Below are 12052 nucleotides of genomic sequence, written 5' to 3'. Positions count from 1 at the left end.
GTTGAAGCTGTTCTGTACGGAGGAATGGGCGAAAATTCCTCCAAGGCAGTGTGCAGGAATGAGCAAAAGTTACTGGAAACGTTTAGTAAGGGGGGTCACAGCAGATACTGAAGGCAAAGGTTCACATACTTTAGCCACTCACAAATATGGAATATTCAAACATTTTCCTTAATAAATAAATTAGCAAGTATAATATTTTTGTCTCATTTATTTAACTGGTTTCTCTTTATCTACTTGTAGGACTTGAGTGAAAATCTGATGATGTTTTAGGTCATATTTATGCAGAAATATAGAAAATTCTAAAGGGTTCACAAACTTTCAAGCACAACTGTATAAGATGACAGACCTGAAGGATGGATGGATAGATAGAGAGATAGATAGATAGAGAGATAGATAGAGAGATAGATTTAAGGTTAGGGTTAGGGTTAATGTGACACTTGGATACTTAGTAAAGGTGTTATGTGATAGAAAAGTACAAGAATGACACAAAAATCATGACTTAAAAATATGACTCTGAGATAGAAAAAGTGCTATATGATAGAAAAGAATAAAAAAGACACAACAGAAGTGAAAGGCACTATATGAGATCTAAAGGCATGATAGATAGATTAGATTGATGGGTGACAGGTGCTATATGAGAAATAGATAGATAGATAGATAGATAGATAGATAGATATGAAAGGCACTATATAAAAGATACATAGATACATATACATATATAAAGAGAAAACCACTCCATAAGATTGATGTAAAATGGACTACTTGAAAAAGAAATGAAAGGCACTATATAAGATAGACGGACCTGAAGACATGATAGATAGATATACAAATAAAAATATTTGAAGTTATGGTTAACATGACACTTGGATCACATTTAGAGGACTTTGATCCGCCATTATTCCCCATTCAGGCCTTCAGCTCATCTAAAGGCCTTCGAGATCATCTTAGCAAGTGCACTACTTGGACTCACCTCTGCTCATTGCGTTTGCTCCTTCATCCTTCAGGTCTCTTAAATTTACAGCTGGCACCTGCAAACCTTCTTCTGTGTCTTCCTTTGGCATGTTTCCTGGAGATCTAACATACAGTTGCTTTCTTTTTCTGCTGCTCCATGGTGATAATCCAGGCCACCACAGACTGTAAGACCACACCACCTGTCTGCAGTGGTAAGGCTCCCCTTCCAGATGTTCTAAATAACTTTGATTCCCCAAATGATGCCCCTGTGAGGAAGTCCACTCCTCCTCGGGTGGTGCAGCTACTTGGATGGTTTGTCCACACCTGACGTGAATGTAAGACCACACAAAGCTGCTGGTCCAGACTACATACCTGGCTCAGGAATCAGGAAATGTGTGAACCAGTTGATCTTCACAGACACCTTCAATATTTCCCTGTGGCAATGCGGTGATACCCAAGTGCTTCAAAACCACCAGCACCATCATGCCTGTGCTGAATGAAGTCTCCTGTCTCTTGTCTCATTAACTCTCACCTTACAGCACTCAACACCAATCATTATGAAGTTCTTCAAGATCCTCGTCTTGGGCCACCTCAAAAGCCGGACTTTCCACATCACATGACCCTCTCCAGTTTGCCTGAATCATTCCATTGAGGATGCCACACTATAGCCTCTTCTCTTCATCTGACACTGTACCATCTGGACAAATGAGACATTTATTCTAGAATACTCTTCATAAACTTCAGACCATCCCTCATCCCTCAGGAACTCATAGGAAAGCATACTTCATATGCAATTGGATCCTGGACTTGGACCCTAGACAGCCCACATCGATAACATCATTTCCAGGACCATCACACTTAGCACTGGTGCCCCCCAGGGCTATGTACTTGGCCCACTTCTGTATACTCTGCTGTCCCACGACAGTATGGGTGTGTACAGCTCTATCAGCATCATTAAGTTTACTGACGACGCAACGGTGGAGGATCTCACCAGCTTACAGAATGGAGTTACAACAACTGGTGGGCTGAAGCAAGTACAACAATCTGTCTCTTAAAATGGACAAGATGAACGGGAGGATTGTTGACTTCACAAAGAGCCATACTGCCCACACCCCACTGTACATCGAGGGTTTCACGATGGAATTGTTCGAGAGCATTGAATTCCTTGGTGTGCACCCGACAGCTGATCTCACTTGGAAAATGAACACAATAAAAAAATGTGCAGCAACATCTCCACGTACTTTGGGGATGTCCTCACCAAATTCTGCCATGGAGAGTGCTCTGACCAGCTGCATCACCATCTGGTTTGGAAATGGCAGCTTTTCTTTATACCACAAGGTCCTGGGACAGAGAAGGTCATCGGGACCCCTCTACTCACCACCCAGGACATCTTTATTAAGCTTACAGCATTGTGAAGGACCACTCCTATGGTCTCTATGTCCCACCTCCAACTGGCAGAAGGTAGAGCAGAACTCTGCCAGGATCTGCAACACCTACCACTGCTTGGTGGTCCAGACTCTGAGCTCTGTGCCGCCCCCTACCCTTCAGATCTGCTCATAGTAGCCTATCCATGTACAGGACATCTGGGACTTCAGCGGCCTTTATTGTTAGTTGTTGTTCTCACTAAATTATTTATTAGCATTACTTTTAATTCATTACTCTCTAGCTCAGGTTGAACGGTTTGGAGACAAAGTCAGAGAAGTGAGATTGCGTTGGTCTGAACACGTGCAGGGGAGACATGAGGGGTATAATGGGAGAAGGGTGATAGGGATAGAGCTGCCAGGGAAGAGGAGAAGAGGAAGACCTAAGAGTAGGTTTATGGATGTGGCGAGAGAGGACATGCAGATGGTGGATGTAACAGAGCACGATGGAGAGGACAGAAAGAAATGGAAGAAGATGATCCACTGTGGCGACCCCTAATGGGAGCAGCCGAAAGAAGAAGTTTTAATTTATTATTCTCTACATATTTCTCTGTATAATATAGTAATATTATAGTATAGTATAGCATAGTAAATGTATAGTGATATTATAGTATAGTATAGCATAGTAAATGTATGGTGATATTATAGTATAGTATAGCATAGTAAATGTATAGTGATATTATAGTATAGTATAGTAATTGAATAGTATAGTATAGTAATATTATAGTATAGTATAGTAATATTATAGTATAACATAGTGTAGTAATTGTATAGTAATATTATAGTATGGTATAGTATAATAATTGAATAGTATAGCATAGTACAGTATAGTAATTGTATAGTATAGTATTTGTATAGTTTTTTTTAACTTGTCTATTGCTATGTTGTACTCTCACCGGCCACTTTATTAGGTACACCTTGCTACTACCGAGTTGGACCCCCTTTTGCCTTCAGATCTGCCATAATTCTTCATGGCATAGATTCGAACAAGGCGCTGTAAACATTCCTCAGAGATTGTGGTCCATAGTGACTTGATAGCATCACGCAGTTGCAGCAGATTTGTCATCTGCATATCCATGATGTGAATCTCCCATTCCAGCACATCTCAAAGGAGCTCTGTTGGATTGAGATCTGCTGACTGTGGAGGCCATTTGAGTACAGTGACCTCCTTGTCGTGTTCAAGAAACCAGTTGGAGATGATCTGAGCTTTGTGACATGACGTGTTATCCTGCTGGAAGAAGCCATCAGAAGATGGGGACACTGCGGTCATAAAGGGATGGACATGGTCAGCAACAACTCTCAGGTAGGCAGTGGTATTTAAGTGATGCTCAGTTGGTACTAAGGGGCCCAAAGTGTGCCAAGAAAATATCCCCCACACCATCACACCACCACCGCCAGCCTGAACTGTTGACCCAAGGCAGGATGGATCTCTGCTTTCATGTGTTTGATGCCAAATTCTGACCTTGTCATCTGCAGAAATCGAGACTCGTCACACCAGGTGACGTTTGTTCCAGTCTTCTGTTGTCCACTTTTGGTGAGCCCATGTGAATTGTAACCTCAGTTGCCTGTTCTTAGCTGACAGGAGTGTCACCCACTATGGTCTCCAGCTGCTGTAGCCTACCTGCTTCAAGGCTCAATATGTTGTGTGTTCAGAGCTGCTCTTCTGCCCACCTCGGTGGTAACGAGTGCTTATTTTAGTTCCTGTTGCCTTTCTATCAACTCACACCAGTCTGGCCATTCTCCTCGGACCTCTGCCATCAACAAGGGCTTTTCACCCAGAGGACCACCGCTCACTGGATGTTTTCCCTTCTTCAGACCGTTCTCTGTAAACCCGAGAGATGTTTGTGAGTGAAAATCCCAGTAGATCATCAGTTTCTGAAATACTCAGACCAGCCCATCTGGCACCAACAGCTATGCCACATTCAAAGTCCCCTCTCTTGCCCATTCTGATGCTTCATTTGAACTTCAGCAGGTGGTCTTGTCAAGGTCTACAGGCCAAAATGCTGCCATGTGATTGGCTGATTAGATATTTGCATTCACGAGCAGTACCTAATAAAGTGGCCGGTGGGTTTTTTTGGTATATGTTACACTGCAGTCCTTAATTCGTGCCACAGAGCGCCTGGATGGCACGACGATGAGGACACCTGAACGTGACTCGACGTGATACCCGTACAGACCTCAAACATCAAATTATAGTGATGGGTGAAGCTTTCCAGGTTTGTTGTGTTTGTCATCTCGGCCCATCCAGCTTGTTCTCTCACACCCCCAATACATCGACTGCCCCCAATCACAAATGCTGAGGTCGTGGAGTAACGCAGAGAGTTTAAGGGAAAAATCCTTACTACGGGGGTGGGCGCGTTTTCATTCCAGAGGAAGCCCTTTGGTAACGTGCCATGCGTGACTCAAGACAGGATGATGGCTCTTCCTCGCTGATCTGCAGTGTGAAAGCAGGAAACAACAGGAAGTGTGTTCTTTTAATCAGCACCACTCCCCTTCCCCCCACTTCCTGCCAGGCTGGATGATCTGATCCTTTGGCTCCCCCCGCTTGGATTTCCCTTTCCTCAGCACTCCAAGAATAGCAGGAAATGAGTCCTGCAACTTAGCAGCAACACTTTAGGAAACAAAGGTTGAGTAAATATCAACCATCTGGGAACTTAGTGTGAAAATAAGTTATAAAAATATGTTTGCTTACACAGATCTCTGCCTCTGGTCTGCACCTGATGAAGCTCACATGGGGGTAGGGGTGGGGAGGCCGGGCGTACAAATAAAACCAAACATCACAACACGTCTTCTTAATCCCGGTGGAGTTGCCCTGAGAGTCCCGTCAGATGGAGAGGAAAAGGTGGGAGCCCCAATGCCCCTGGTGCCCTCAAAGAGGTACTTGAGGATAATGAGAGACCACCATCTGTCAGAAAGCCGAAGCTCAACCAACAGTGGACCCTGCAACGTGACACCAAACCACAACCTACCAGAATATCCAGCAAGGAATGCCTGAAAAGAGAGAAATGAAGGTTTCTGGAATGGTCAGGTCAGAGCCCAGACTGGGACACTGTGGGGGGTTTGAAATGCAAGACCCCCTCCTCAAACAGCACATAGTAGGAAGACATACATGTCACGAAGGACCTACACCGCATGAAGTGTGTTGTCCCCTTTCACATGTGTAGACCTTTTTAGCTCTGGTTTTCATTTCAGAAGAATCATTAGATAAAAGGGACATATAAACGAGTGACCATCATGCCACGTTTTGAAGTATAAAAAGAGAATGGAAGAAGTAAGTCGACCCCTGCATTCCTGACTACCTCAGATACCTCAGAAGTAGAATCGGGTGCACATGATGAGTTTGCCAATCTGATGCCACGTTCATGCATTCCCCATGCCTCGTCATAACTTCTCGTTGGCGGTTATGAAGCGTGATACTCAGATTCCTCTCCACCCACCCATCGGCTCCCCTAGACGGGCTTTCACCAGAATGGTGATGGTGTGAGGAGCCTCATCAGAATTGGGTGATATTAAGAGTGGTGAGCAGCAGGGGGCAGTGCTGGTGCCGCTGCTATTTTTAATATCTAAAAATGATTTAGATAGCGGGGCAGCACGGTGGCACAGTGGGTAGCACTGCTGCTTCACAGTAAGGAGACAAAGGTTCGCTTCCCAAGTTCTCTCTGTGTGGAGTCTGTATGTTCTCCCTGTGTCTGCGTGGGTTTCTTCCCACAGTCCAAAGACATGCAGGTTAGGTGGATTGGTGATCCTAAATGGTCCCTAGTGGGTGCTGGGTGTGTGTGTGCGTCCTGCGGTGGGCTGGCACCCTGCCTGGGGGTTTTTTCCTGCCTTGTGCCCTGTGTTGGCTGGGATTGGCTCCAGCAGACCCCCGTGACCCTGTAGTTAGGATATAGCAGGTTGGATAATGGATGGATGGAATTAGATAGGAATATAAGGAACAAGCTAGTTAAGTTCACAGATGATACCAAGATAGGTGGATTAGCAGATAATTTGGAATCCATTATATCATCACAGAAGGGCTTGGATAGCAGACAGGCTTGGGCAGATTTGTGGACGATGAAATGTAATGTCAGGAAATGTAAAGAATTACACATAGTGAGGTTTGAATACACAATGGGCGGTCGGAAAATCGAGAGCCCACCTTATGAGAAGGATTTAGGAGTCGTAGTGAACTCGACACTATCAACTGCCAGTCAGTGTTCAGAAGCCATGAAGAAGGCACACAGAATGTCAGGTTATATAGCGCCTTGATGTGTGGAGTTACAAGTCACAGGAGGTTCTGCTCAACCTTTACAATGAGGCCTCATCTGGAGCTCTGGGTACAGTTTGGGTCTCCAGGCTACAAAAGGACATAACAGCGCAAGAGAAGGTCCAGAGAAGAGCTGAACCCCTGAAGGCTGATTCATGTTATGAGGAAAGACTAAAAGAGCTGAGCCTTAAGGAGATGAAGAGGAGACACAAATGAAGTGTTTAAAATCCATCCATGCGTTTTCCAACCCGCTGAATCTGAACACTGGGTCGCGGGGGTCTGCTGGAGCCAATCCCAGCCAACACAGGGCACAAGGCAGGAACCAATCCTGGGCAGGATGCCAACCCACCGCAGGTCACACACAAACACACCCACACACCAAGCACACACTAGGGCCAATTTAGAATCGCCAAAAGTGTTTAAAATGATGAAGGGAATTAGTGCAGTGAATCAAAAATGAGAAGAAATTGAAAGTATTCCTCATGAGAAGGATCAACTCCCAGACAGTGTTTGGAGGCCATTAAGAAGGCTAACAGAATGTCAGGTTATATAGCGCCTTGATGTGTGCAGTCCAAGTCACAGGAGGTTCAGTTCAGGCTTTAAAACACACTGGTGAGGCCCCATCTGGAGTCCTGGGTGCAGTATTCGCACAAACATTAGGAAGTTTTTCTTTACACCAGGGCTGTTGAACTCCAGTCCTGGAGGGCCGCAGTGGCTGCAGCTTTTCATTCTAACCCTTTTCCTAATCTGTTTTCACTGCTAATTAACTTCATTTCCCTTCATTTTAATCACCTTGTTTTTAAGGATTTAGTCCTCTGAATTTAATTAAATGACAGCCAAACAGAAATGAAATGTGAAACAAGCCAACAGATGACCATCTAAACTGGGATTTCACACTCCAACCAGTTCCTTATTGAGAAGCCGATTCTTGCTGTTAATTAAGCCCGTTATTCAATTCCACGGCTTCTTGCTGCTGTCTTTTTGCCACAGCAGACATTTCCTAAACTGTTGATATTCTGTTTTTTTTTTTCCTAAGAACTCCTAACATGTTTTGGTAACCTGAGGGATCAGCCTTACCGAGACCTTCATCTTTATTTTCAGATTTTGTTTGATGGGTGCAGGTGAGCTGGTCACGTCCTGCTTGTTTTATGTCTCATTGCTGTCCGGCTGCTAATTAAGGAAAAAACAACTAAGGGGCCTGAGTCAAGCGAATTAAAGCTAAGGCTAAAGAAGTTAATTAGCATCAAAAACTGGTCACTAATTAAGAAGATGGTTAGAATGAAAACCTGCAGCCACTTCAGCCCTCCAGGACCGGAGTTTGTGACCCCTGCTTTACACAAAGATCGGTAGACACTTGGAATAAGCGACCAAGTAGTGTGACGGGCAGTAAGACGTTAAGGACTTTCAAAACTCGACTTCATGTTATTTTAGAAGACTAGGGGGCTTCACCCCCTTCTCGCTTCGCTCGCCAACCCCTCCCCCTTCCCCACCAGCGCTACATGCCGTTGTGAAGAGGGGGTTCTGAACGCACCCCAAGGAGACGCCGTCGCTCCTCCAAATCCCCCTCTTAAACGGTGATACAATGGCAAACACATAACAGTTGTGTTTTTCTTACCTCCTCTTTGCTCGATCAGCTGCTGCTGCTGCTGTCATGTCGCGTGATCTTCATCTCATTTAAAAGCCTGCACAGCGGCTGTCCTTTTGTCTCACTGCCTTGTCTCTCTTGTCCCCCAGACATCCTCAAACACTATGCCATCTCTTTTCGCTGTTCCACTATTTCCCTGAGTAATATTTTCCCTTTGTTTGCGCGAATGCAATCGTTACTCTCATTTTGTTGAGACTTTCGAATTTTCCCACTTCCATTATCTCTAACCTGCCTCTAATCTGCAGGTTGTAAGTATGACGTGACTTGTCCGTCTCGCAGGGTGTGAAAGTGTCTCTCCGTCTCTCCGTCTCTCTTCCAAACATCACATCTCGTCGCAAGATTTTTTTTAATAATAGAGTTAAGCTGAGGTGGGCTGGCGCCCTGCCCGGGGTTTGTTTCCTGCCTTGTGCCCTGTGTTGGCAGGGATTGGCTCCAGCAGACCCCCGTGACCCTGTGCTTGGATTCAGCGGGTTGGAAAATGAATGGATGGATGGAGGATTAAGTGGAGAGGACAGGCGAGCTTTGGTGGGCCGAGTGACCTGCTCTCGTCTCGATTGTCCTCATGTTCTAAATCCGGTGGGCTTTGCCTCAGGTAGCGTTGCTGTTTAGTTTTCTCTTGTCGGATCCTGATGTCATTGCTAGCATTGTGCAGTCGGCTGCCCGTGTTGCTCAGCCATTTTGAGGGTTCCTTCTGAGTCGGCCCATCTCCTTCACTGCTGGCGTAGGCCCAGAAGACACTCGCCTACATGGCTGCTCACCACTCCACCACACCGGTCGGGCGCTGGAGTGGCACGGCATGCCATTGCAGCAAATGCAGTGGAAGCCAACGCACGGGAGGAAGAAACCAGGTGGGCAATGGAAACCTGCGGCCAGTGCGGCCCATCAGGATCGGACATTGACACCCCGGCTCAGTGGTGTGTGGAAGTCTCTTTTCCAGCAAAGCGTCGGGTTAGATAAAACCCAGAAGGGACATTTTTGTCATGTCATGTGATCGAGGATGCCAGACGCCCCCCCTTGTGTGAACTGAGTGACAAATGACAAGACGAGAGGCAGAGAATGAAACGGACAGAAGTGGCTCGCTCATTGGTGTGACAACAACACCTCGTTGTTTCACACCAATCAGCCATTGTTCTGAGAGAATATGAGCGGCCAGCCATAGCAGGTGCCCCCTAAATCCTTGGAAGGGGCGGCTTGCAGGACTCCGGCGCCTTTCCTGCTGAATATCCTGCCCAAAGCACTTCAAGTGAGCGACACAATAGCGAAACAAAGTGCTGGGCGCTCTGCTCTGAGGAAAGGACTGAAGCCTTAGAGGTCGTAAAGATCAGGGTGGGCACCTCCACGTTCGGCAAACGTCGGCCCACCACATGGGACAAGCGCTGAGCTGCACACAGAGTGAAAGGCGTGCATTCGTTTGTGCATTTGTTTGTGCAGGATATGAATCATTAAAGGGGCTACATTTGTTGGCACCCCTCCATGTAAAACGTCTGAAATAACTCGAAACTGGCCAAAGTCATCAGCACCCATCGTTGTTTACGGCGTATTTAACGCAAGTCAGACTTTGCTTCAGAGTTTTGATTCAACAGAACATTTCACATAATAACACGGCATGGACTACAATAATGGGACCCTTCACCTCATGTTTGGTTGCACAACCTTTAGAGTCTGCAATCATGGCACACAAGCGAATCCTGGTGGTCTCCATGGGCTTTCTGCACCCATCCACAGTTCGTTTGGCCCACCCGTCCTAAGCAAACTGCTCCAGTTCTGTCAGGTCTGAAGGGGTCTTCTCCAGTCTGCATGGTTCACTTATGTCCATGGACGTTTAGTGGGATTCAAATCATCAGGCCACTTCAGCGCAGTCCAAGGATTTGTTTGTTTGTTTGTTCTTCGATATTCTTGGGTGCTTTTCACTGTGGTTTTCACTGAGGGTCCGCAACCTGTGACTGAGACGGAGCCTTCTGATACTGGGCAGGATGTCTTGACAGTCTTGTGACTTCATTGTCCCCTACACAGACTCAAGGTCCACCCCACCATGTGTCAAGTACAGCAAAGCAGCCCCCAAAACATCTCCTCCATGTTTCACAGCAGGTCTGGTGGTCTTTTCTTTGAAATGCTTCATTTCTTTGTCTGTGGACATCGAGCTGATGGAAAGCCCCAGTTTGGTCCAAAGCACATTCTCCCATAAGCACTCTGGTGTGTTTAGCAAATCCCAGTCTGGCTTTGTTTATGTGGTGTCCTCCTGGTCTTCTTCCATTGAGCCCACTGGGTGGTGCGATCAGACACAGGTGGTCCCTGACCTTGGAGTTCTGCTCTTCTCTCTTCAGAAGTTGTCTTTGGCTTCCTGTCTGCCATTGTCACTCTTCTACTGCCCATCTCGGGGTCGATTTTCCTCTTCCCATGGACCTTCAGCTTCTTCATAATGTCTGCCACTGTGGTCACAGGAACATCAAGCTGCTGGCAGGTGGTCTTCTAGCCTTTGCCTTTCACATGCTGGTCTATCATTTTCTCTCGGATCTCCTCAGATGACTCTGTCCTTGTCTTTCTGTGGTCCACGTTCAGTGTGGGACACACGTTGACTCCAAACAGCAAAGTCACAACGTTTCTTCTTTCAAATCATCTAATTGACTGATTGCACGATTGGAGACACGTGTGTGATGCGAATTCAAGAAAGCAGTGAGGCTGAGTAGGGGTCTCAGCAGACGTGTCCAGGCCATTTGGTAGAATAAGCCACACTTGACCTCTTGTCACACTTGCTTTGCTGTACTCGATGACACGTCCAAGGCATGCAGGGACACAGGGGACAATGGCCTTTCATTTCCTCACATCTCAAGGAGCTACAGCACTGTAAGTGGAGCACCAAATGTGTCCACTTCCCGTTTGGATGAGGGTCTTCTCCAGACTTCATGTTTTTCCCCTAGATGCTCGGTGGCGTTCAGATCAACGCAGGACTCCAGGAATGTCTCCTCGAAGGGACCTGCCAGACCTTAATCAAACATCTCTGGAGGGCCCAGAGCACTCCTGTCCACCGGTGGTCTCCATCTAACCTGACAGAACCTGAGAGGATCCGCAGAGAGGGATGGCAGAAACCCACCAAATCAGGGTGTGTCACATCAATGCAGGAAGAACGGAGTAAAGGGTCTGCCTGATGGTGTCAGTGGAATATTTAAGTTGTTTATTTTTAAGAAGTTTACCCAAATCCCCCCAAATCCTGATTTTGCTTTGTCATTCCTGGATTTTGCGTGTTTGATGAGAGAAAAAAAAGAATTTAAATGATTTGACACCAGGCTGCAACATAACAAAATGTCAGAAAGGGGTTGGAAGACTTTCTGGCTATTAAAATGGTGCCAAGTGGCAGAGCCTCTGTGTGCCAGTGAAGAGCCCACCCTACCCCTGCACAATTACAGCTGATGCCACACAGCCCACTGAGGGTGACGTTCACTTAGCCCCAATCCTCCATCACAGCCCCATGTCTATTCCCTGTTGCCAAAGATGCCATATTAGATGCCCAGATGTGGGCAGCACTTGACTCCTGTGCCCATGTTAATCACGTTGATCCTGGCACGCTAAATTCTGGCACCAAGCAGGCCTTTAATTGTTAAAAACTTGACCCAACCGTTGAACGAGAGCATTGAATGTGAACACAATGGTGTGCAGAATGGAAAGGCGCTATATAAAACTAAAACGGTGAGGGTTTCACTCCCATCACGCCATTCTTGTGTAACTCTAAATTAGTCACTAAACCTGCTGGGAGTCTAATAGTTAAAAATAATTTTGAGGTGGCATTCAATA

This window comes from Polypterus senegalus, chromosome 6 (assembly GCF_016835505.1).
Source record: "Polypterus senegalus isolate Bchr_013 chromosome 6, ASM1683550v1, whole genome shotgun sequence".
In the NCBI taxonomy this organism is placed as follows: domain Eukaryota; kingdom Metazoa; phylum Chordata; class Cladistia; order Polypteriformes; family Polypteridae; genus Polypterus; species Polypterus senegalus.
This window is presented reverse-complemented; position numbering follows the sequence as displayed.